This window comes from Balaenoptera borealis (genome assembly GCF_965194805.1).
Source record: "Balaenoptera borealis genome assembly, chromosome: 7".
In the NCBI taxonomy this organism is placed as follows: domain Eukaryota; kingdom Metazoa; phylum Chordata; class Mammalia; order Artiodactyla; family Balaenopteridae; genus Balaenoptera; species Balaenoptera borealis.
Window position 1 is genome coordinate 69692163 of NC_138864.1, and position 22692 is coordinate 69714854.

At 38.1% G+C, this 22692-nt stretch overlaps 1 protein-coding gene across 12 annotated transcripts in view; it reads right to left on the minus strand.

Moving 5' to 3' along the window:
- The window catches only part of LOC309631742 (uncharacterized protein), a 240627-nt gene that overhangs the window by 139655 nt on the left and 78280 nt on the right, over positions 1-22692 (minus strand). The window lies entirely within an intron of this gene.

Here is a 22692-nt window from a genome sequence, read left to right on the forward strand (position 1 = left end):
GCTGATTCACTTTGTTATAAAGCAGAAACTAACACAACACTATAAAGCAATTATACCCCAATACAGATGTTAAAAAAAAAAATCCTGAAGTTGTTCCTGGTACAACTTGAGCATAAAAGAAATAGATCTTCAATCTTAAGGTAAACACTAGAATCTTCGAAATGCATGCTTCTTACTGTCTGAATTTGCTATCTTCTAAAACTCACATTCAAAGTGAGTTGTAACCTGCAGAAATCTTTGAGATTCAGAAATTCAGGAATTTCAGAAAAATTTGAGATTCAATTGTTCAAACGAACAATTCCACTGATCCAGTTCTCCTCTTCCAGCCAACTCACACAAGCTTCCTATGTCAGCCTCATTCATCAATTATTCAGTTCAAACTTTGAGTAAAGGAGGAGAAAATGCAATGGCAGTCAATCACTTCAGAACTACCGGCTTTACAAAGTAGACAAATGATGGGTATCCCACAAGCACATTTATTCACAACACCCATAACTATAAAATAGCTTCAAAAATTTGCCCTTGGCCTTTTTATTTTCCTAAATTGGGATGTATTTGATTGGACTTTTAAAGGACTTTGCATGTTAGTAGGAATGAAAACATCTTGTCTTTTATCCTATCCACATTTCCACAAGATATTCTCAGAGATTTTGACTTGGGAGATCTGAGGTGGGAAATTCTGATGCAGGGTCCAAAGACTGTACTTTGACTACATTGACCCCACTGCGACTTAATTCCTAGATTTCTTATTTCTTATAGAAATCATTCTCCTCATCTGAAAGGGAACCGTTGTACACTGTTGATGGGAATGTAAACTGGTGCAGCCATGGTGGAAAACAGTATGGAAGTTTCTCAAAAAACTAAAAATAGAACCACCATATGACCCAACAATTCTACTCCTGGGTATATATCCAAAAAAAAATCAAAACCACTAATTTGAAAAGATACATGCACCCCAATGTTTATAGCAGCATTATTTACAATTGCCAAGATATGTAAGCAACCTAAGTGTCCATTAATAGATGAATGAATAAATATATGAATGGATAAAGAAGATGTGCAGCAACATGGATGGACTTGGACGGCATCATACTAAGTGAAATAAGTCAGACAGAGAAATGCAAATACTGTATGATATCACTTATATGTAGAATCTAAAAAATACAACAAACTAGTGACTATAACAAAAAAGAAGCAGACTCACAGATATAGAGAACAAAATAGTGGTTACCAGTGGGGAGGGGGAAGGGGCAATGCAGGAGTACGGGAGGTGGGAGGCACAAATTATTGGGTGTAGGATAGGCTCAAGGATGTATTGTACAACATGGGGAATATAGCCAATATTTTGTAATAACTATAAATGGAAAGCAACCTTTGAAAATTGTATAAAAAATAAAAAAAATTTTAGAAATCATCCCCCTCATCTGGTTAGCCTTTTAAGAGCAGAATCCAACAATGATTATAAGGAACCAACAAGAGGGAACTGTATCACTTATTCTTTTTCTTCCCACATTTCCTTGGATTTGAACCCTAACTTGGTCATTTGAATCCTAGGGCATGGCATTCCTGAGAACTGACTTTCATGTCTGCATGCTTTTACTAATATTACCCATGTTCCCCCTGGGCTACTACTGACCCACCTAAACAGGTGAAACCTGATTTGGACTTAATTCTAGATGTACCACAAATTCTAGGTCATGTGTTCCACCACAACCATGGCACTGAGATTGATATGGATCCTAGCAGATCTTAAATATCTTTTTACGGAACTGAATCTACAACTGACTAGCAAATTCCAAAGTTTCTGTGATGGAGCCACTAGCAATGCATTCCTCAGAGATGTATTGTAAATATTAAATGAGGTAATGTATAGAAGGAGCTTAGCATAGTGCCTTAAAACAGGGTAAACATCCAACAATAGTTAGCCAGAAGAAAAAAAAAGCCAGATACAAGGCAACTCCAGAAGTTCATTGAGGCAGATTTGCAGTGAAGGCTCATTTCCCCTCCTCTCTCCTGTTCTTAGGTTTAGATTCTTCTTGTGTAATATAAAAGTGAGCAAATGAGGTTATATAAGACAACTGATTCTCAACACCATCACCATCTAATACTCCCCAATTTGTAAGACTGATAATGTACATTAATTGTTTACACAAAATAACCTCTGGGGGGCACACAAACTAGTTTGAATCCAGAGAGAGTGAAAGCAAAGTTACCCTTTGACTCAGTACAGTCATTATGAGTATAATGCCATTAGGAATGATGCGATAGACTGGTCTCCAACAGTTTATAAAGAATCTCTTTGATATTATCTTGATTTACTCATAGGACCTGGCCCAGCATATTGTGCATATCTACATGGTCTGGGCCAGCCTCCAGCAGTACAAGTTACAAGGTAGGCTAGGGAAGTGTTTATTTGTCCAGGCAGAAGTCCAGTTTCTGAGACACAACATCAATCTCCTGGGCATCCAGTTAGATCCCACAAGATCCTTACCCTCCTCCAACTTAAGGTCTAAGGTGCTCCAGCAAGTTCTGGATTTTACCAGCTAATGCAAACAGTTCCTGTCCCACATCTTCACCATGACTACCTTGCTCAGCATAAGAAGAATTATGCCTTTTCTTGGCAGTCTAAAGCCAGCTGCATCTGAAGACCTAAAGAAACTACTGAGGTGACTGATTGGGGACAGGGGACGGAGGAGGAGGAGTTTGACACAAAGCTTGGTGTTAGATCTAAAACACAAAAAGTAGTTTTGAGAGAACTCTGACACTCAGGAACTAGGTATAATTATCCATCTAATAAATTAATAACTTTCTACATGACCTGGTAAGAAGCTGGGTGCATCCATCATAGACCCCTTATACATTTCTTATCACCCATGTCTCACCTTGTACAAGTTTTCAGTGCTGAATATTTTTTCAATCTCTGACTTGATCTTCATGTAGCCTTCTCCCTGCGTATAGCTGAGTGTCCAGGTTTCCCCCTTCTTCTAAAGACATCAGTCATTGGATTAACGCCCACACTAATCCATTATTACCTCATCTTAACTCATCTATATCTGCAAAGACCCTATTTCCAAATAAGGTCACATTTACAGGTACTGGGGGTTAGGACTTAGACACGTCATTTTGGGGGACACAACTCACCTCACAACACAAGGATTAGCTGTGTAATCTGCTTCCTTGGAGAAATCCCTCCTGCTGCCTTTAACTAACCTCTTGACTTTTCAGGTTTTGACCTCTGCTTACTGACTATATAATTGCCTTTTCTGCCATCCCTCAACACCAACTGTCGTCTCCATATCTCAGAGAAACAGATTTTTTTAAAGTAGGAATAATTTTTACAGAGGATGTCCTCTGTATGTATGCATTAATAACACGTGAATTTTACAAATGAGGACACAATAGCCCAGAGAAGAACAGAACCTACCCTTCCCTGTCTATCTACTCTAGAAAGGAGTCTCTAACTTTATTCTTGTTTTAACTTCTGACCTGAGCATACCACAGATATCTCTGTTTCAAAATCTGCCCCATTTGGCCACCACTTCTTTTTTACTTGGTTATCTTCCCACACCTCCCTAATATCCCAATTAGCCAGTTTGACACCGTGCTTTTTTTTTTTTTTTTTTAACTAATCCACCAACCTCATTTCTGAGTACTTATTGGCAAACTTTATTAATCCCTAAATCTTAGCCCACCTTAGACTCTGGTTTAAACTCTCCTTTTTCACAATCTAAGAAAGTCCCAAAGATAAAATTAAACCAGATCCCCATCCTGTATGGTGACCCTTTATGCTATCAGTTTATTTTTCAGCACAGTCATAAAAAAGGACCCCAAAGATATGGACCTATTCCATAATCTGTATAATCCATTCCCTTGAACCCAGACAGACTTCCTCTGAGCCAAACCTACTTCCTTGTTGACCCAAGGCTCTTTATCCTGGTTGCTGCTTAGAATATGATTCGAGAACTTGGGACTTACTACATGAAAGGCAGTCTTCTATTTTTATGTTTGTTCTTCTGCATTAGAAATCCTAAGGGATGGTCTGTTCACGCCTCGCTGGGCCCATAACTGAAATACCACTGGGAGCTTTCCCCGTACTTACTGACAGTTAGATTAACTGCTGTCTATTTCTGGCTCTGAAATGACTTTTCCTTTCTGTGAACTTGAACAAATAATTGTTTTAACTGTTTCTCTTTCCTTATAAAATGATATGCTTATTGCCTGTGGATGTTGTTAGGCTTAACAAGGTTGTTACCAAGTGATTATATATCAACCTAAATTATAAAACATTTTATGCTTATTTTATTGGTTATGCTGCAGTACACATCAATTCAGGAGGCATTTATTTATTAATTGGGCACCTACTATGTACCAGCATTGTACTACATACTTGTTAGGCAAATAGTAAATGCCCAATATAGGCTTGATTGATCAAAGTATAATATATGATCCCCACTTTCAAGGAATCTAGAGCTTCTGTGGTTAGGAGTATTTTGCTTATTTTGAGTCAAAAGCAATGTACTTAAATAAATTAAATGTTCTGAGGCAAATCTACACATGAATTAGCAAGAATAAGAGCAAAGAAAAGGACAAGGAACTAATATTTATTAAGCACTTAACGTATACTAAATACCAACATTATACTATAATTTTTAAAAATTTGATTATGGTAAGAACACTTAAGATGAGATATAGCCCTTTAAATTTAGAAGCAATTTTTAAGTCGGCCGTACTGCTTCTTTTTTTTTTTTTTTTTTAACATCTTTACTGGAGTATAATTGCTTTACAATGGTGTGTAAGTTTCTGTTTTATAACAAAGTGAATCAGCTATACATAAACATATATCCCCATATCTCCTCCCTCTTGCATCTCCCTCCCACCCTCCCCGTCCCACCCCTCTAGGTGGTCACAAAGCACCCAGCCGATCTCCCTGTGCTATGTGACTGCTTCCCACTAGCTATCTATTTTACATTTGGTACTGTGTATATGTCCATGCCACTCAGTCACTTTGTACCAGCTTACCCTTCCCCCTCCCCGTGTCCTCAAGTCCATTCTCTAAGTCTGCATCTATATTCCTGTCCTGTCCGTAGGTTCTTCAGAACCACTTTTTTTTTTTTAGATTCCACATATATGTGGTAGCATACGGTATTTGCTTTTCTCTTTCTGACTTACTTCACTCTGTATGACAGACTCTAGGTCCATCCACCTCCCTACAAATAACTCAATTTCATTTCTTTTAATGGCTGAGTAATAATCCATTGTATATATGCGCCACATCTTCTTTATCCATTCATCTGTCGATGGACACTTAGATTGCTTCCATGTCCTGGCTACTGTAAACAGAGCTGCAATGAACATTGTGGTACATGTCTCTCTTTGAATTATGGTTTTCTCAGGGTATATGCCCAGTAGTGGGATTGCTGGGTGGTATGGTAGTTCTATTTTTAGATTTTTAAGGAAGCTCCATACCGTTCTCCATAGTGGCTGTATCAATTTACATTCCCACTAACAGTGCCAGAGGGTTCCCTTTTCTCCACACCCTCTCCAGCATTTATGGTTTGTAGATTTTTTGATGATGGCCATTCTGACTGGTGTGACGTGATACCTCATTGTAGTTTTGATTTGCATTTCTCTGTGACTAGTGATGTTGAGCATCCTTTCATGTGTTTGTTGGCAATCTGTATATCTTCTTTGGAGAAATGTCTATTTAGGTCTTCTGCCCATTTTTGGATTGGGTTGTTTGTTTTTCTTGATATTGAGCTGCATGAGCTGCTTGTAAATTTTGGAGATTAATCTTTTGTCAGTTGCTTCATTTGCAAATATTTTCTCCCATTCTGAGGGTTGTCTTTTCATCTTGTTTATGGTTTATGCTACTTTACCAAATTCATTGATTATCTCTAGTAGTTTTCTGGTAGCATCTTTGGGATTCTCTATGTATAGTATCATGTCATCTGCAAACAGTGACAGTTTTACTTCTTCTTTTCCGATATGGATTCCTTTCATTTCTTTTTCTTCTCTGATTGCTGTGGCTAAAACTTCCAAAACTATGTTGAATAGTACTGGTGAGCGTGGGCAACCTTGTTTTGTTCCTGATCTTAGTGGAAATGGTTTCCGTTTTCCACCACTGAGAATGATGCTGGCTGTGGGTTTGTCATATATGGCCTTTATTATGTTGAGGTAAGTTCCCTCTATGTTACTTTCTGGAGAGTTTTTATCACAAACGGGTACTGAATTTTGTTGAAAGCTTTTTCTGCATTTATTCAGATGATCATATGGTTTTTCTCCTTCAATTTGTTAATATGGTTTATCAAATTCATTGATTTGTGTATATGAAGAATCCTTGCATCCCTGGGATAAACCCCACTTGATCATGGTGTATGATCCTTTTAATGTGCTGTTGGATTCTGTATGCTAGCATTTTGTTGAGGATTTTTGCATCTATGTTCATCAGTGATATTGGTCTGTAGTTTTATTTTTTTTGTGACATCTTTGTCTGGTTTTGGTATCAGGGTGATGGTGGCCTCGTAGAAATGAGTTTGGGAGTGTTCCTCCCTCTGCTATATTTTGGAAGAGTTTGAGGAGGATAGGTGTTAGCTCTTCTCTAAATGTTTGATAGAATTCGCCTGTGAAGCCATCTGGTCCTGGGCCTTTGTTTGTTGGAAGATTTTTAATCACAGTTTCAACTTCAGTGCTTGTGATTGGTCTGTTTCTATTTTCTATTTCTTCCTGGTTCAGTCTCGGGAGGTTGTGCTTTTCTAAGAATGTGTCCATTTCTTCCAGGTTGTCCATTTTATTGGCAGATAGTTGCTTGTAGTAATCTCTCATGATCCTTTGTATTTCTGCACTGTCAGTTGTTACTTCTCCTTTTTCATTTCTAATTCTATTGATTTGAGTCTTCTCCTTTTTTTTCTTGATGAGTCTGGCTAGTGGTTTATCAATTTTGTTTATCTTCTCAAAGAACCAGCTTTTAGTTTTATTGATCTTAGCTATTGTTTCCTTCATTTCTTTTTCATTTATTTCTGATCTGATCTTTATGATTTCTTTCGTTCTGCTAACTTTGGTTTTTTTTTTTGTTGTTGTTCTTCTTTCTCTAATTGCTTTAGCTGTAAGGTTAGGTTGTTTATTTGAGATGTTTCTTGTTTCTTAAGGTAGGATTGTATTGCTATAAACTTCCCTCTTAGAACTGCTTTTGCTGCATCCCATAGGTTTTGGGTTGTTGTGTTTTCATTGTCATTTGTTTCTAGGTATTTTTTGATTTCCTCTTTGATTTCTTCAATGATCTCTTGGTTATTTAGTAGTGTATTGTTTAGCCTCCATGTGTTTGTATTTTTTACAGATTTTTTCCTGTAATTGATATCTAGTCTCATAGTGTTGTGGTTGGAAAAGATACTTGATACGATTTCAATTTTCTTAAATTTACCAAGGCTTGATTTGTGACCCAAGATATGATCTATCCTGGAGAATATTCCATGAGCACTTGAGAAGAAAGTGTATTCTGTTGTTTTTGGATGGACTGTCCTATAATTATCAATTAAGTCCATCGTGCTTAATGTATCATTTAAAGGTTGTGTTTCCTTATTTATTTTCATTTTGGATGATCAGTCCATTGGTGAAAGTGGGGTGATAAAGTCCCCTACTATGATTGTGTTACTGTCGATTTCCCCTTTTATAGCTGTTAGCATTTGCCTTATGTACTGAGGTGATCCTATGTTGGGTGCGTAAGTATTTACAATTGTTATATCTTCTTCTTGGATTGATCCCTTGATCATTATGTAGTGTCCTTCTTTGTCTCTTATAATAGTCTCTTTATTTAAAAGTGTATTTTGTCTGATATGAGAATTGCTACTCCAGCTTTCTTCTGATTTCCATTTGCATGGAATATCTTTTTCCATCCCCTCACTTTCAGTCTGTATGTGTCCCTAGGTCTGAAGTGGGTCTCTTGTAGACAGCATATAGACAGGTCTTGTTTGTGTATCCATTCAGCCAGTCTATGTCTTTTGGTTGGAGCATTTAATCCATTTACATTTAAGGTATTTATCTATATGTGTGTTCCTATTACCATTTTCTTAATTGTTTTGGGTTTGTTATTGCAGGTCTTTTCCTTCTCTTGTGTTTCCTGCCTAGAGAAGTTCCTTTAGCATTTGTTGTAAAGCTGGTTTGGTGGTGCTGAATTCTCTTAGCTTTTGCTTGTCTGTAAAGGTTTTAATTTCTCCATCGAATCTGAATGAGATCTTTGTAGTGTAGAGTAATCTTGGTTGTAGGTTTTTCTCTTTCATCACTTTAAATATGTCCTGCCACTCCCTTCTGGTTTGCAGACTTTCTGCTGAAAGATCACCTGTTAACCTTATGGGGATTCCCTTTTATGTTATTTATTGCTTTTCCCTTGTTGCTTTTAATATTTTTTCTTTGTATTTAATTTTCAATAGTTTGATTAATATGTGTCTTGGAGTGTTTTTCCTTGAATTTATCCTGTATGGGACTCTCTGTGCTTCCTGGACTTGACTGACCATTTCCTTTCCCATGTTAGGGAAGTTTTCAACTATAATCTCTTCAAATATTTTCTCAGTCCCTTTTTTTTCCTCTTCTTCTTTTGGGACCCCTATAATTCGAATGTTGGTGCGTTTAATGTTGTCCCAGAGGTCTCTGAGACTGTCCTCAATTCTTTTCATTCTTTTTTCTTTATTCTGCTCTGCAGTAGTTATTTCCACTACTGTATCTTCCAGGTCACTTCTCCGTTCTTCTGCCTCAGTTATTCTGCTATTGATTCCTTCTAGAGAATTTTCACTTTCATTTATTGTGTTGTTCATCATTGTTTCTTTGCTCTTTAGTTCTTCTAAGTCCTTGTTAAACGTTTCTTGTATTTTCTCCATTCTATTTCCAAGATTTTGATTCATCTTTACTATCATTACTCTGAATTATTTTCACGTAGACTGCCTATTTCCTCTTCATTTGTTTGGTCTGGTGGGTTTTTACCTTGCTCCTTCATCTGCTGTGTATTTCACTGTCGTCTCATTTTGCTTAACTTACTGTGTTTGGGGTCTTCTTTCTGCAGGCTACAGGTATGTAGTTCCCATTGTTTTTGGTGTCTGCCCCCAGTGGGTAAGTTTGTTTCAGTGGGTTGTGCAGGCTTGCTGGTGGAGGGACTGGTGACTGTGTTCTAGTGGATGTGGCTGGATCTTGTCTTTCTTGTGGGTAGGACCACGTCCAGTGGTGTGTTTTGGGGTGTGTGTGAAATTCTTATTATTTTAGGCAGCCTCTCTGCTAATGGGTGGGGTTGTGTTCCTGTCTTGCTAGTTGTTTGGCATAGGGTGTCCAGCACCGTAGTTTGCTGGTCTTTGAGTGGAGCTGGGTCTTAGCATTGAGATGGAGATCTCTGAGAGAGCTTTTGCCATTAGATAATACGTGGGGCCAGGAGGTCTCTGGTGGACCAATGTCCTGAACCCGGCTCTGCTACCTCAGAGACTCTGGCCTGACACCCAGCTGGAGCACGAAGACTCTGTCAGCCACATGGCTCAGAAGAAAAGGGAGAAAAATAAATAAATAAAATATAAGAAAATAAAATTAAATTAAAAAGTTCTTAAATTAAAAAATAAAAATATTATTAAATAAAAAATTCAAAAGTAATAAAAAAAAAGACAGAGCAACCAAACCAAAAAAGCAAATCCACCAATGATAACAAGTGCTATAAACTATACTAAAAAAATAATAATAATAATGGACAGACAGAAGCCCAGGACAAACGGTAAATGCAAAGCTGTACAGACAAATCATACAAAGAAGCATATGCATACACACTCACAGAAGGAGAAAAAGAAAAAAAAAATATATATATATATATAATAAAGGAAGAGAGCAACCAAATCAATAAACAAATCTACCAATGATAGTAAGCTCTATATACTAAACTAAGATAAACGTAAAAGCAGAAGCAAATTAGATGCAGAAAGCAAACCTCAAGTCTACAGTTGCTCCCAAAGTCCACCGCCTGAATTTTGGGATGATTCGTTGTCTATTCAGGTATTCCACAGATGCAGGGTACATCAATTTGATTGCGAAGATTTAATCTGCTGCTCCTGAGGCTGCATGGAGAGATTTCCCTTTCTATTCCTTGTTTGCAGAGCTCCTGGGATTCAGCTTTGGATTTGGCCCCGCCTCTGCTTGTAGGTTGCCTGAGGGCATCTCCTCCCCGCCCAGACAGGACAGGGTTAAAGTAGCAGATAATTAGGGGGCTCTGGCTCACTCAGGCCAGTGGGAGGGAGGGGTACAGAATGCGGGGCGAGCTTGCGGTGGCAGAGGCCGGCATGACGTTGCAACAGCCCGAGGCACAGTGTGTGTTCTCCTGGGGAAGTTGTCCCTGGATCATGGGACCCTGGCAGTGGGGGGCTGCACAGGCTCCCAGGAGGGGAGGTGTGGACAGTGACCTGTGCTTGCACACAGGCTCATTGGTGGCTGCAGCAGCAGACTTAGCGTCTCATGCCCATCTCTGGGGTCTGCGCTGATAGCTGAGGCTCATGCCCGTCTCCGGAGCTCATTTAGGCAGTGCTCTGAATCCCCTCTCCTTGCGCACCCCGAAACAATGGTCCCTTGTCTCTTAGGCAGTTCCAGACTTTTTCCCAGACTCCCTCCCAGCTAGCTGTGGCACACTAGCCCCCTTCAGGCTGTGTTCACGCAGCCAACCCCAGTCCTCTCCCTGATGATTAGTGATGTTGAGCATTTCTTCATATACCGGCTGGTCATTTGCATGTTTTCTTTGGAGGAATGTCTGTTCAAGTCCTCAGCCCATTTTTAAATTGGGTTATTAGATTTTTAGAATTGACTTATAAGAATTCCGTACATATTTTAAAGATTAATCTTTTATCAGATATATGGTTTTCAAATAATTTCTTCCATTCTATAGGTTTGCTTTTTGCACTGTTGATTGTTTTGTTGTTGTTGTTTTGCTGTGTAGAGCTTTTTAGTTTAATGTAGCCCCACTTGTTTATTTTTGTTTTGTTGCCTGTGATTTGGGTATCATATCTGTGAAATTATTACCAAGACTAAGGTCATAAAGATTTTCCCCTATGTTTTCTTCAAGGAATATTACACTTTTAGGTCTTACATTTAAGTCTTTAACCCATTTTGAGCTAATTTTTATGTATGGTTTAAGATAAGGGTCCAATTTTATTCTTTTGTGCGTGGTTATCCAGTTTTCCCAACATCATTTATTAAAAAGACCACCTTTTCATCATTGTGTATTCTTGGCTCCCTTGTCAAAGATCAGTTGACCATATATGTGTTGATTTATTTCTGAACTCTCTATTCTGTTCCATTGTTCTATATGTATGTTTTTATGCCAATACCATACTGTTTTGATTACTGTAGATTTGTAATATATTTTGAAATCATGTAGAGTGATGCCTCCAGCTTTTTTCTTCCTTCTTAAGATTGCTTTGGCTATTTGGGGTGTTTTGTAGTTCCCTATGAATCTTAGAATTGTTTTTTCTATCTGTAAAAACTGCCATTGTGATTTTGATAGGGACTGTATTGAATCTGCAGATTGCTTCGGTTGTATGGACATTTTAACAATATTGTCTTCCAATTGATAAAAAAGCTCTCTTTCCACTTGTTTGTTTCTTCTTTAATTTCTTTCATCAATCTGTTGTCGTTTTCAGGATATAATTCTTTCGCCTCCTTAGTTAAGTTACACCTAACTATTTTCGTTTTGGTACTATTTTAAATAGCACTGTTTTCCTAATTTCCTTTTCAGATAGTTTGTTGTTAGTGTATAGTAATGCAATGGATTTTTGTATGCTGACTTTGTATCCTGCAACTTTATGCAATTCATTTATTAGTCCTAGAATTTTTTTAAAACGGAGTCTTTAGTATTTTCTATGTATAAGATCATGTCATCTTCAAAAAGGTTACACTTTTACTTCTTCCTTTTCATTTTGGACGACTTTTATTTCCTTTTCTTGCCTAACTTCTCTGGCTAGGATTTCCAGAACTATGTCAAAGAGAAGTGGTGAAACTAAGCCCAAAGTTAACAGAAGGAAGGAAATAACAAAAACAGAGCAGAAACAAACAAAACAGAAAATAAGAAAACAACAAAAATGAAACTAAGAGTTGATAAACCCTTAGGTAGACTAAGAAAAAAAGAGAGAAGACTCAAATAAAATAAAAAATTGAAGAGCAGACACTACAGTTGATGCCACAGAAATAAAAAGGATTATAAAAGACTGCTATGAACAATTATACACCAAGACACTGGGTAACCTAGAAGAAATGGATAAAACCATAGAAACATACAACTTACCAAGAGTAAATCAGGAAAAAATAGAAAGTGTGAACAGACCTGTAACTAATATGGAGAGAGTCAGTAATCAAAAACTTCCCCCCAAAATAAAAGCCCAGGACCAAATGGTTTCACTGGTGAAATCTACCAAACATTTAAAGAAAAATTACTGCCAATTCTCAAATTCTTTCAAAAAACTGAAAAGGAGGGAATACTTCTAAACCCATTTTATGAGACCAGCATTATCTGATATCAAAGCCAAAGACACCACAAGAAAAGAAAACTGCAGGCCAATATCCCTGATGAATATAGATGCCAAAATCCTCAAGAAATACTAGCAAATAGGACCCAACAGCATATTAAAAGGATCATACACCACGACCAAGTGGGATTTATTTCTGGGATGTAAGCATGGTTCCACAAAAAACAATTAATGTGCTGCACCACACTAAAAGAAAAAAAAAAAAGATAAAAATCACATGATCATGTCAATAGATGCAGGAAAAGTGTTTGACAAATTGAACATCCTTTCATAATTAAAAACTCTCAACAAACTAGGAATAGAAGGAAAGTATCTTCACATACTAAAGGCTATTATATATAAAGCCCACAGCTAACATCAAGTATACTCAATGGTGAAAAACTGAAAGCTTTTCATGTAAGATTAGGAACAAGGCAGGGATACCCAATATATATATTATATTTACATATATGTACAATTTTAATATCTTCCTGGCAGACTGACCCTTTTATAATTGTATAGTGTCCTTCTTTGTCTCCTATGACAGTTTCTGACTTAAAGTCTATTGTGTCTGACATAACTATAGCCACCCCTGCTCTCTTTTGGTTACCATTTTCCATCCCTTCACTTTCAGTGTATGTGTGTTCTTAAATCTAAAGTGAGTTTCTTGTGGTGATCATCTTGAAATATACAGAAATATCAAATCACTATGCTGTACACCAGGAACTAACATAATGTTGTATGTCAATTATACTTCAAAAACAAACAGGCTTATACAAAAAGAGACTAGATTTGTGGTTATCCACGGTGGAGGTGGGGGCGGGGTGAAGTTGAGGAATGAGAATTGGATGAAGGTGGTCAAAAGGTACAAACTTCCAGTTATAAGATAAATAAGTACTAGGGATGTGATGTACAACATGATAAATATAATTAACACTGCTGTACTTTATATATGAAAGTTGTTAAAAGAGTAAATCCTAAGAGTTCTAATCACAAGGAAAAAATTTTTTTCTACTTCTTTAACTTTGTATCTATATGAGATGATGGATGTTTATTAAACTTATTGTGGTAATCATTTCATGATGTATATAAGTCAAATCATTATGCTGTACATCTTGCACTTATACATTGCTGTATGTCAATTCTATCTCAATAAAACTGGAAGAAAAAAATAAAGTGAGTTTCTTGTAGAAAGCATATAGTTGGGTGTTTTTAAAAATCCAGCCAGCCACTCTATGTCTTTCCTTGGGGAGTTTAATCCATTTATATTTAAGGTAATTATTGATAGGGAAGGATTTACTATTGCCATTTTGTTAGTTATTTTTTAGTCTTATAGTTCTTTTGTCTATCTTTCCCACTCTTGCTGTGTTCCTTTGTGTTTTGTTGATTTTTTGGTATTGATTTCCTTTGATTCCTTTCTCATTTCCTTTTGTATAACTTCTATAGGCTTCTGTGTGTGTGTGGGGGGGGATTACCTTGGTGCTTCCATAAAATTTCTTACAGTTATAATAGTCTATTTTAAGGTGATAATAAGTTAGATTGCATATAAAAACTCTACACTTTAACTTCTCCTCCAACACACAGTTTTTTGTTATTTCACAATTTACATCTATTTATATCATGGATCTTTTAACATATTTTTATTTATAGCTATTTTTAATACTTTTGTCTTTTAACTTTAATACTAGAATTAAAAATGATTTACCCATCCCATTACAATAATATAGTATTCTGTATTTGTCTATGTATTTATCTTTATTTACCAAACAACATTATTATGCTTTATCCTCACCACAATCCTCTGGGGCAGGTATTATCATTCCCATTTCCAGATGAGGAACAGAGGCTCAGAGATATTTTGAGGACTTACTCAAATTTTCACCAAGTAAGTAGGGAATGAAAATTTAAATGCACTGGACGCATTGAATGTAGGTCTGTTTAACTATAAAAGTTGGTGCCTTCATTACTACACTAGTTTCCTAAGGCTAGATGCCACAGCCTGGTGCATGATCCCATTGTTTAGTCCTCTTTGTTGTTGTTGAATTAGAGGTCTTCAGGTTCTCCTGCCAATACAAGACCATTCTCTGGGAGGAAGAGCTTAGTCTACACCTAAAGTGTGACGATCCAACTTCTTAGCTTTAAGGTGCAATCTTCTTTTCTCACTTTACAGGATGTCTCTTGCCTGTGTCATCCATTCCAGGTATTCTCATTATCCTCTTACCTCTCCTTCTCACTCCCAAGGTTAGGGAAACCTTGCTTCTTCTCCTTTTCTTTCTTCTTCAAGGTCAAGGTCACCATCAGCCAAGGTTGTCCAACATGGGAATTTCATTTCTTGGTTCTTTGCTCTATTTCATTCCTTCACTCATTCAACGAGTCACCAAGTCCTATAGATTCACCCACAACATCCCCCCAACCATCCTCTTCCATGTCTTCATTGCTATTACCAGAGTTCAGGCTGTCACCACCTTTCACTTGGACACTTACAAGAGCTTCCTTATGGGTCTCCCTGGTTCAAGTCTCTCCTTGTTCCATTCTACCACTCTCCAGCTCCACCCCCCGACACATACTGCTGCCCTGGCTTGGATCATAGAGCCAGACCTGAGCCAGTCCCAATCAGTTTTAGCAGCCTTACCAGTCCACCTCTACCCTGACAGTTCTAGGCTCCAGTGAGGCCAAATTTTCTTGCTATTCTTTGAAGGCACCAAATTCTTTCGCACCTTGACCTTTGTACAAACTGTCTTCTCAGCCTCTAATAAACATCCGTTTTTATATTTCTCCCAAATAAACATCTATATGCCCTCAGAGAATAAACCCAAATGCAATCACCTAGTGAGATATTCCTTGACTCCTTGAGACTGTTTTTTCTACCCTCTTCTGTGTTCGTCTTCCTACCTCATACATGCCCCTATTACTACTTTTAACGCACTGTGAAAATGTTTTGTTTGTACTTATGATGCCCCTTTAATCTGAGAGCTTCTTAACAGAAGGGCCACTTCTTAGCATCTGTTTTATTATGAAATATTTTAAGTATTAGCAAAAAGTATGGCTAATAATATAATGAACACCATGAACTCATCTTCTGGCTTTGTCATATTTGTTTCAGATCTTTTTTTTTTTTTTTTAAAGGAATTCCTTTATTTTTATTATTTATTTATTTATTTATTTATTTATGGCTGTGTTGGGGTCTTTGTTTCTGCTCGAGGGCCTTCTCTAGTTGCGGCAAGCGGGGGCCACTCTTCATTGCGGTGCGCGGGCCTCTCACAATTGCGGCCTCTCTTGTTGTGGAGCACAAGCTCCAGACGCGCAGGCTCAGTAGTTGTGGCTCACGGGCCCAGTTGCTCCGCGGCATGTGGGATCTTCCCAGACCAGGGCTCGAACCCGTGTCCCCTGCATTGGCAGGCAGATTCTCAACCACTGCGCCACCAGGGAAGCCCCAGATCTTTTTTAATAAACAGAATATTACATATAGATTGAAGACCTCTGTGTACCTTCTTCCATCCCATTCCCTCTCTTGCCAGAAGTACCCACCACCCTGAATGTGCTCTCTCTCATGCCCACACATATTTTTACATTTACTTCATGTGTATGCATGTATGTATCCATAAACAATAACCTTGCAAGTTTTTAAAGAAAGGTTTTTAAAAATATCATACTGTGTGTATCCTTCTACAATTGAATTTTTTTCTACTATTGTGTTTTGGTGGTTTAGCCACTCCTTCATTAGTTTTAACTACATAGCATAGTATTGTTTTATAAACACAGCCTTATTTATCTGTTTTTCATTGATCTTTAGGCCTTTTATGATTTTTAAAGTCCATGTCTCCTTGAGCACATATGAGAGTTTCTCTAGGATGCAGAAGCACTGGGTTGCAGGTTATGAACATTTCTAACCTCAGGAAATATGGTCACATTATTTGCCACAGTGGTTACATGTATTTATGCTCCTCCCAGCAATGTAGAGTTTCTTCTAACTCCCTTTTATTCCTATTGCTTAGCAAGAGCCTGGCACACAGGAGGTGTACTGTATCTGCTGACAGTGACTGAATAAATAAGTGAATGATGCTTGAATGTATAGAACGTGAGCTAGAAGAAGCAAAAATACAAGTACTTTAAGTGAAATCACCAATAGAAGGTCTAGACCTGTGCTGTTTAAATGTAAATTAATCAAAAATCAAATTAAATAAAAGATTCAGTTCCTCAGTTACACATTTTGAGGGCTCAAATGTGGCTAGTGACTACTGACTACTACAACAGACAACACAGATAAAGAATCCTTCTCCATGACAGAAAGTTCTATTGGACAGTGCTGGTCTAGAAAACAGATCTTTCTCTTTTCCTCTCTTTCCCCCTCTTCCACTTCCAACCCTCCTCAAGCACCTAGTACTTTCTTAGTCCTTTCTGTATTCTCGGAATTCCCACTGCACTTGCCTTCTTGGGCTGGAATTCATAATTCATGATTTCTCATCTGATTTTTTTCAAACTGTGATAAAATACACATAACATAAAATCTACCATTTTAACTATTTTCCAGTGTACAACTTAGTGGCATTAAGAACATTTACATTGTTAGCAACCATTAACACCGTCCATCTCCAGAACTTTTTCATTTTCCAAACTGAAACTCTGTGATCGTAAAACAATAACTGCCCATTTCGCCCTTCCCGCAGCCCCTGGCAACAACCATTCTACTTTCTGTCTCTATGAATTTGACTACCCTAGGTACCTCATATGTGTGGAATCATACAGTATTGTCCTTTTGTATCTGGTTAATTCCACTTGGCATAATATCTTCAAGGTTCATTCATGTTGTATCATGTATCAGAATTTCATTCTTTTTAAAGGCTGAATAATATTCTATTGTATGTAAATGGTACTCTTTATCTGATTTTACCTTTGTCTCTGTCCCTAGCAAACAAATGCAAACCACAGCATTAACAACTGATACAGGTTTAATACAGGGGCCCTAGATGCAACACTGGAAAGAACAATGCACCAGGAATGAGGAGTATTGGGTTTTGGGTTCTGGTACCCACTTGCTACATGATAGCTGGGTGGCCTTGGAAAGTTACATTAACTCTCCAAGCATCATTTTCCTCATCTAATCTAAAAAAGTAAGATCTTTCTGTCATCCTAAAATCTTGTGGGTTTAAGAGTGTTCTTCAATGCATTGATTCAAAGTCAACAAAGAAAGTGGATTTGAAGGCTTTGTAGTAAGGTGAGTAAGGGACATATTTTGGAAAAGAGTGGCTTCTAAAACTTTCCAATTCCACAAAAAAAGAAAAGAAAAAAGAGAGAGGGGGGAGAGAGGCAGCTTATACTATGAGAAAGGCCATAATGCATTAGATACGTCTGTGTATGATGTCTCCCAGTCTAGAGCTGAGCATGAGTCTTGGAGAATTTTTACCTATCTCATTTAATTTTCAACTAGGTCTCTGAGACCTTCTATATCTTGTTATTTATTAAAACTTAGTCCCATATAATGTTTCAAAAGAGGAATTAAAGTTCAATATTTTGTATATTATCAATTTTCTTCTATATTGTTATTATTCTCTAGTTTTTTTTTTTTTACTTTTTCCATTTGTAAATGATTATGATCCTCTAACCTTTACCCTTTAGAGATACGTTTGTTCCTAAGTGCAATTAAGGACTACCCCAGAAAATAGACAGTAGCAGTGTGGCCAAAAAAAGTAGCAGGGATTGATTACATTCCTCTTACTGTACTCTGGCTGGGGAATGACGTGAAAAGGAAGGACAGAACTCTGAAGGCCTCATCTTCCCATGCTTCCTAAATTTCATCCCTAGCCTTAGTACTTACTTATGTTATCACTGTTGTTGTCTCTGAATATTCTTCCATGGACTCTAGGCAAATAAACCGATGTACATTTTTTTATGCCCATTTTCTTTATGTATGTGTTTTGAGGACTTAGCCATGTGGACACATATGACACTAATTCACTAATTTTAACTGCTGCATAGTATTATGTTTTATGATCACAGCACAGTTTACTTATCTGCTCTTCCATTGATGCTTAGGCTATTTTCAATTTGTCATTGTACATTTCTCCATGAATACACGTGAGGATGCTTTCAAAACCCTCCTGCTTGAGCCAGGTTTAAGAAATTTGCTTTCCTTATTTTCTGATATAAAATTTCTATGAACCCCAAAGAGTTTATTCATTCAACAGAAATAAACTGAGTTCCTGCTGAGTGCAGAGACACCAGGTGAAGCAGAAACTAAGTCCCTGTTCTTGAGGAGGGGTCATTGGAATGGGATAATTATCAAGTAATAGTGCAAATAAATAGAACATTACAAGTGTAATAAATAACTTGAAGGAAAAGTCTGTCATCCTATAACCATACAACAGGAGAATGTGTTCTTGGTTCAGGGCATCTGTGTTGGTTTTACTGAAGTAGTGACGCTTGGCCTAAAAGGGAAAGAGAAATGAGAGAGAACTAGCCTGGTAAGGGATATGCAGTTTGGGCCAGGTGGGGGTAAGCAGAATCACAAGCAGAGGGAACAGCAGATGTACAGGCCTTGGGCTGGAAGAGAAACTGGCCATTTTAGAGAGAAGGCCTATGTGACTGGGACAAAGAGTGAAGGGAAAGAAGGTGTGAGAAAAACTCGAGAACTATTTGGGCCAGAGCACACAGAACCTTTTGGCTTTTAGCTAAGATAAAGGAATACCATGGACTGGTTTTAAGCTAGGAAGTGATACTATTGGATTTGAATTCTGAAACAACAAATTCGCTGGCTCCAGCATGGTGGAGGCTTTGTTTGGATTCCTGCTTCAGTTTCTGCTGGATCCATGTGATTGAAGCTAAACATCTTATATCACTGGCAGGACTCAGTCATTCTCCTGAAGAGCGACTGAAATGAGGAAATGCTCTTAAGTAGGAGGATCCGCTCTTAGGGCAGGATGCACAGCAGAGCGAGGAAAAGGGTTGATATTTTCATCAAGTGGTGAGAATCTTTAGAGAATCAGGAAATGTAAAAGAGGAGTCAAGGTAGGGGAGGATCTGTCTAAGGAAGAGAAAAGGAGGGGGAGAGGAAAGAGAGGCTGAGAGCCTGGCTTCATAAGAAACCTCTTGGTCAAGCCAGTGGGTACAGAGATCAGAATGAACCAGGCAAAACCCAGGGGTAAGGCATTAGCAGAGACTTCAGTTGAAATGTGGAAGGAAAACATAGCTCTCTAGGCAGTCCAAAGTGGACCAAATAGCCCACAAATTGCACAACACAGCAACTAAAATCCTCTAGCCTCTGGGAGACCTGAGTGCGCCTAGACTCAGCCCATGATCAATCTCTCCTTCTTCTTAGAAAATCAGAGCCATGATCTGTGACTTGTGGTACCAACATCATAATGGCTCCTGCTGGGTAATTCTCACACGCCACTCCATGCTCCCCGGGATCTGGCCCCGGTCTCAGCTCAGAAAACATACTTGACAACACTATCATGACTCTTAAAGAACCAACTTTCACTTCACCTATTATCTAGCAGTATGTTTTTCCTTCTCATGCTTTGAATAGATGTTTACTTTCTAAGACAAGGGGGAAAGAAAATGAATTCCGAGACTCAGTTTGCAGTTGGTGAAATGCTTTGCAATCAGAGGGGGAAAGGACTTTTCTGGAAAACAATGATTTTATTTGGCTTTTTCAAAAAGTATGTATTACCATAAGAATGACTCAGCCGCTGACACAAACACAGTTGCAGAGAAGAGCCTGATTGAAGCATAATTGATTATGTTGGACAATTACAAATGTCCTTATTAAATAATCGCATTTAAACCACATGATAGTTTTACAACTGATTTATAAAAACAAAATTGTGAAAGTTTAAGTGACATAATTGTTCTCAGTATCACTACAATTTTCAAATGAAGCAATTTAGCTTTAGAAGCAATTTCACTTCTCATTGCAATGTTATTTTGGTGTCAGGCTGCAAGCTTTTGTTCCACTCCAGAGTTCTAGGAATGATGGTTAACACTTGCCTCTCCTTGGTTAAGGCAATGATGCATTTTTCTAATATACCAGTCCTTCACATTCTGCTGCAGATCCAGCAGGTTATAAAAAGAATGATTTGTAGGCCTCCAACTATTTACATGGTTTCCATTTAATGAGACTATTAGCTTCTGCATGGATGTGGGAAATGTAAATCTTTCTGAGACTGGGGGTATTGGTGAACTCAGAATAAAAATGGCAAAAACAAAGTATCTTGTGTTTGAAGGTATCAACCAATAACGTTAAGACTTTGCATAGTTTTCTCTCAGAACTATATCCCTACCGGAAACCATAAGGGAAATGGCCCGCTATCTCTGGCACATCTCCTGGAATGTTAATCAAAAGTCTGTATTTTCAGGTGCATGAATAAAGACCTTGAAACATTCAACAGATAAAAGCCAATGCCATTAACATTCCTTTATTTAGTTTCTGTGAATTAAATGGTTTTATACAACTACTGTCTCAGTATCACACTCACAACTCCCAAGGCATGTTCTATACTGGTAATAAGAGCTAAACCTTCTGTATTTCATTTCAGTCTTGCTGATAGCATTTATCAGCAAAATCTGGCTAAAAACAGAATATGCAACTTAAGCCTGATCATAACTGGGCTGTAGAGGAGGAAAGTGGGGGATTATCTGGAGACTGGGAGCACAAATATAAGATTGTATTGTCATTGTGTGCTATAGGTCTTTTACAAACTATAGTGTAAGCCCCAGCTGACAGGCCTTTTCACAACTGACAGAGGAAAATATGAAACTTAAATTCTTCATGACAGATAAATCTGCTGAATGAAAGGAAGACCAATAGGATAATGGTGGGACAAAAAACATATTGCTTTTGGGTAACTCCCTTAAATCTACCTCTTTTGTAAATATACAAAATAGGCATTCAATGAATATTTTCTAAACTCCTACCTATCAGCTTTGCTAAGCAAGCTGTTAAGTTGGAATGATAAAAATAAGCATCTTTTCTTCAGCAGATGAATACAGAGTCTTATAAAACAGGGGTGGCAGATTAAATTTAATATGTGGGCATGAAAGATGCTTCCTGGATGACTATCAACTGGAGCGGATTTCTTGAACCAAAGTTGACATATTACCATTGTAGAAGGCTGATTAATTGAGATATTAAATATACCTAATCCACCATGATTGGGATCTTTGTCAAAGTTTTTAAAAATATGACTATAAGTAATTGCTCTTTTCTGTCAGTGGGTCCCAAGTCCATGAAATGTAACCAGAGACCATCTTTTAGGATTAATATCATTGGCCTTTCCAGTGGTGATACATACTTTTTACCCTTGTCAAGGGCCCTTAGGGTTCTTTGCCTTTCCCATGCTAGTTTAGTATTGGCATTTTTCCCTAGGAAAATTCACCCTGGTTAGCTATACTAGTTCTGCCCAATTCCAGTGGTGGCCAATGGTAAACTACCTCAAACCATGAGAGGCCAGATTAAACTGAAAAGTACAGTTTCTTGTCTAGGTTTTTAATCCTTGTGGCTATTTAGCTATTTATTGTGTCACCTCACTGCTCCTGGAGGAAGCTTTCTGAGCAGCAGCACTTCTAGGGGGAGAGGAGGGATTAATGCAGGTTCCTCAGTAGAGGCTGCCTCTCCTGTTAATGGATGGCTGAAGTACCTTGGCAAATCCTAGATTGAGTTCATAGACAGGTCTTGTTGAGATATCCTGAAGCAAGTTACAGTACCCAAGAGCAGATCTGCCTTAAACTGTCACTTTCCATGGTTGCCAAGTAATTCATGGCTAATCTTCAGCACTGAAATCAAGGTGAGAACTAGAGAGGCAGGGAGGGAGAGGCGGTGGTGGGGGCGGAGAGAGAGAAAGAGAAACAGAGGGAGAATGAATGACTGAAAGAAAAGATGAAACAGGTTAAGAGTGCTGTGGGTCATTTTTCTGACCAGTATGGGTTCTGCCATTAGCCAGACAGTCCTGGAATGTCTGGCAGCAGAACTAGGACATAGTCTCAGGCCATGGGAATCTCCCACTGAATCACAGGGAAGAGGAAGAAAGACAGTGAGAGTTAGACTATGAAAAGGAAGAGGGCGTGGAGGAGGAGGAGGAGGGGAGCCAGCCTGGAGTCTGAGAGAAGAATCCAGGCGCCATGGTGTTACAGCTGCCTCAGGTATGCTAGCCAGTCTCAGCTCGTTCCCAGCTCTTTCTGGCAAGCC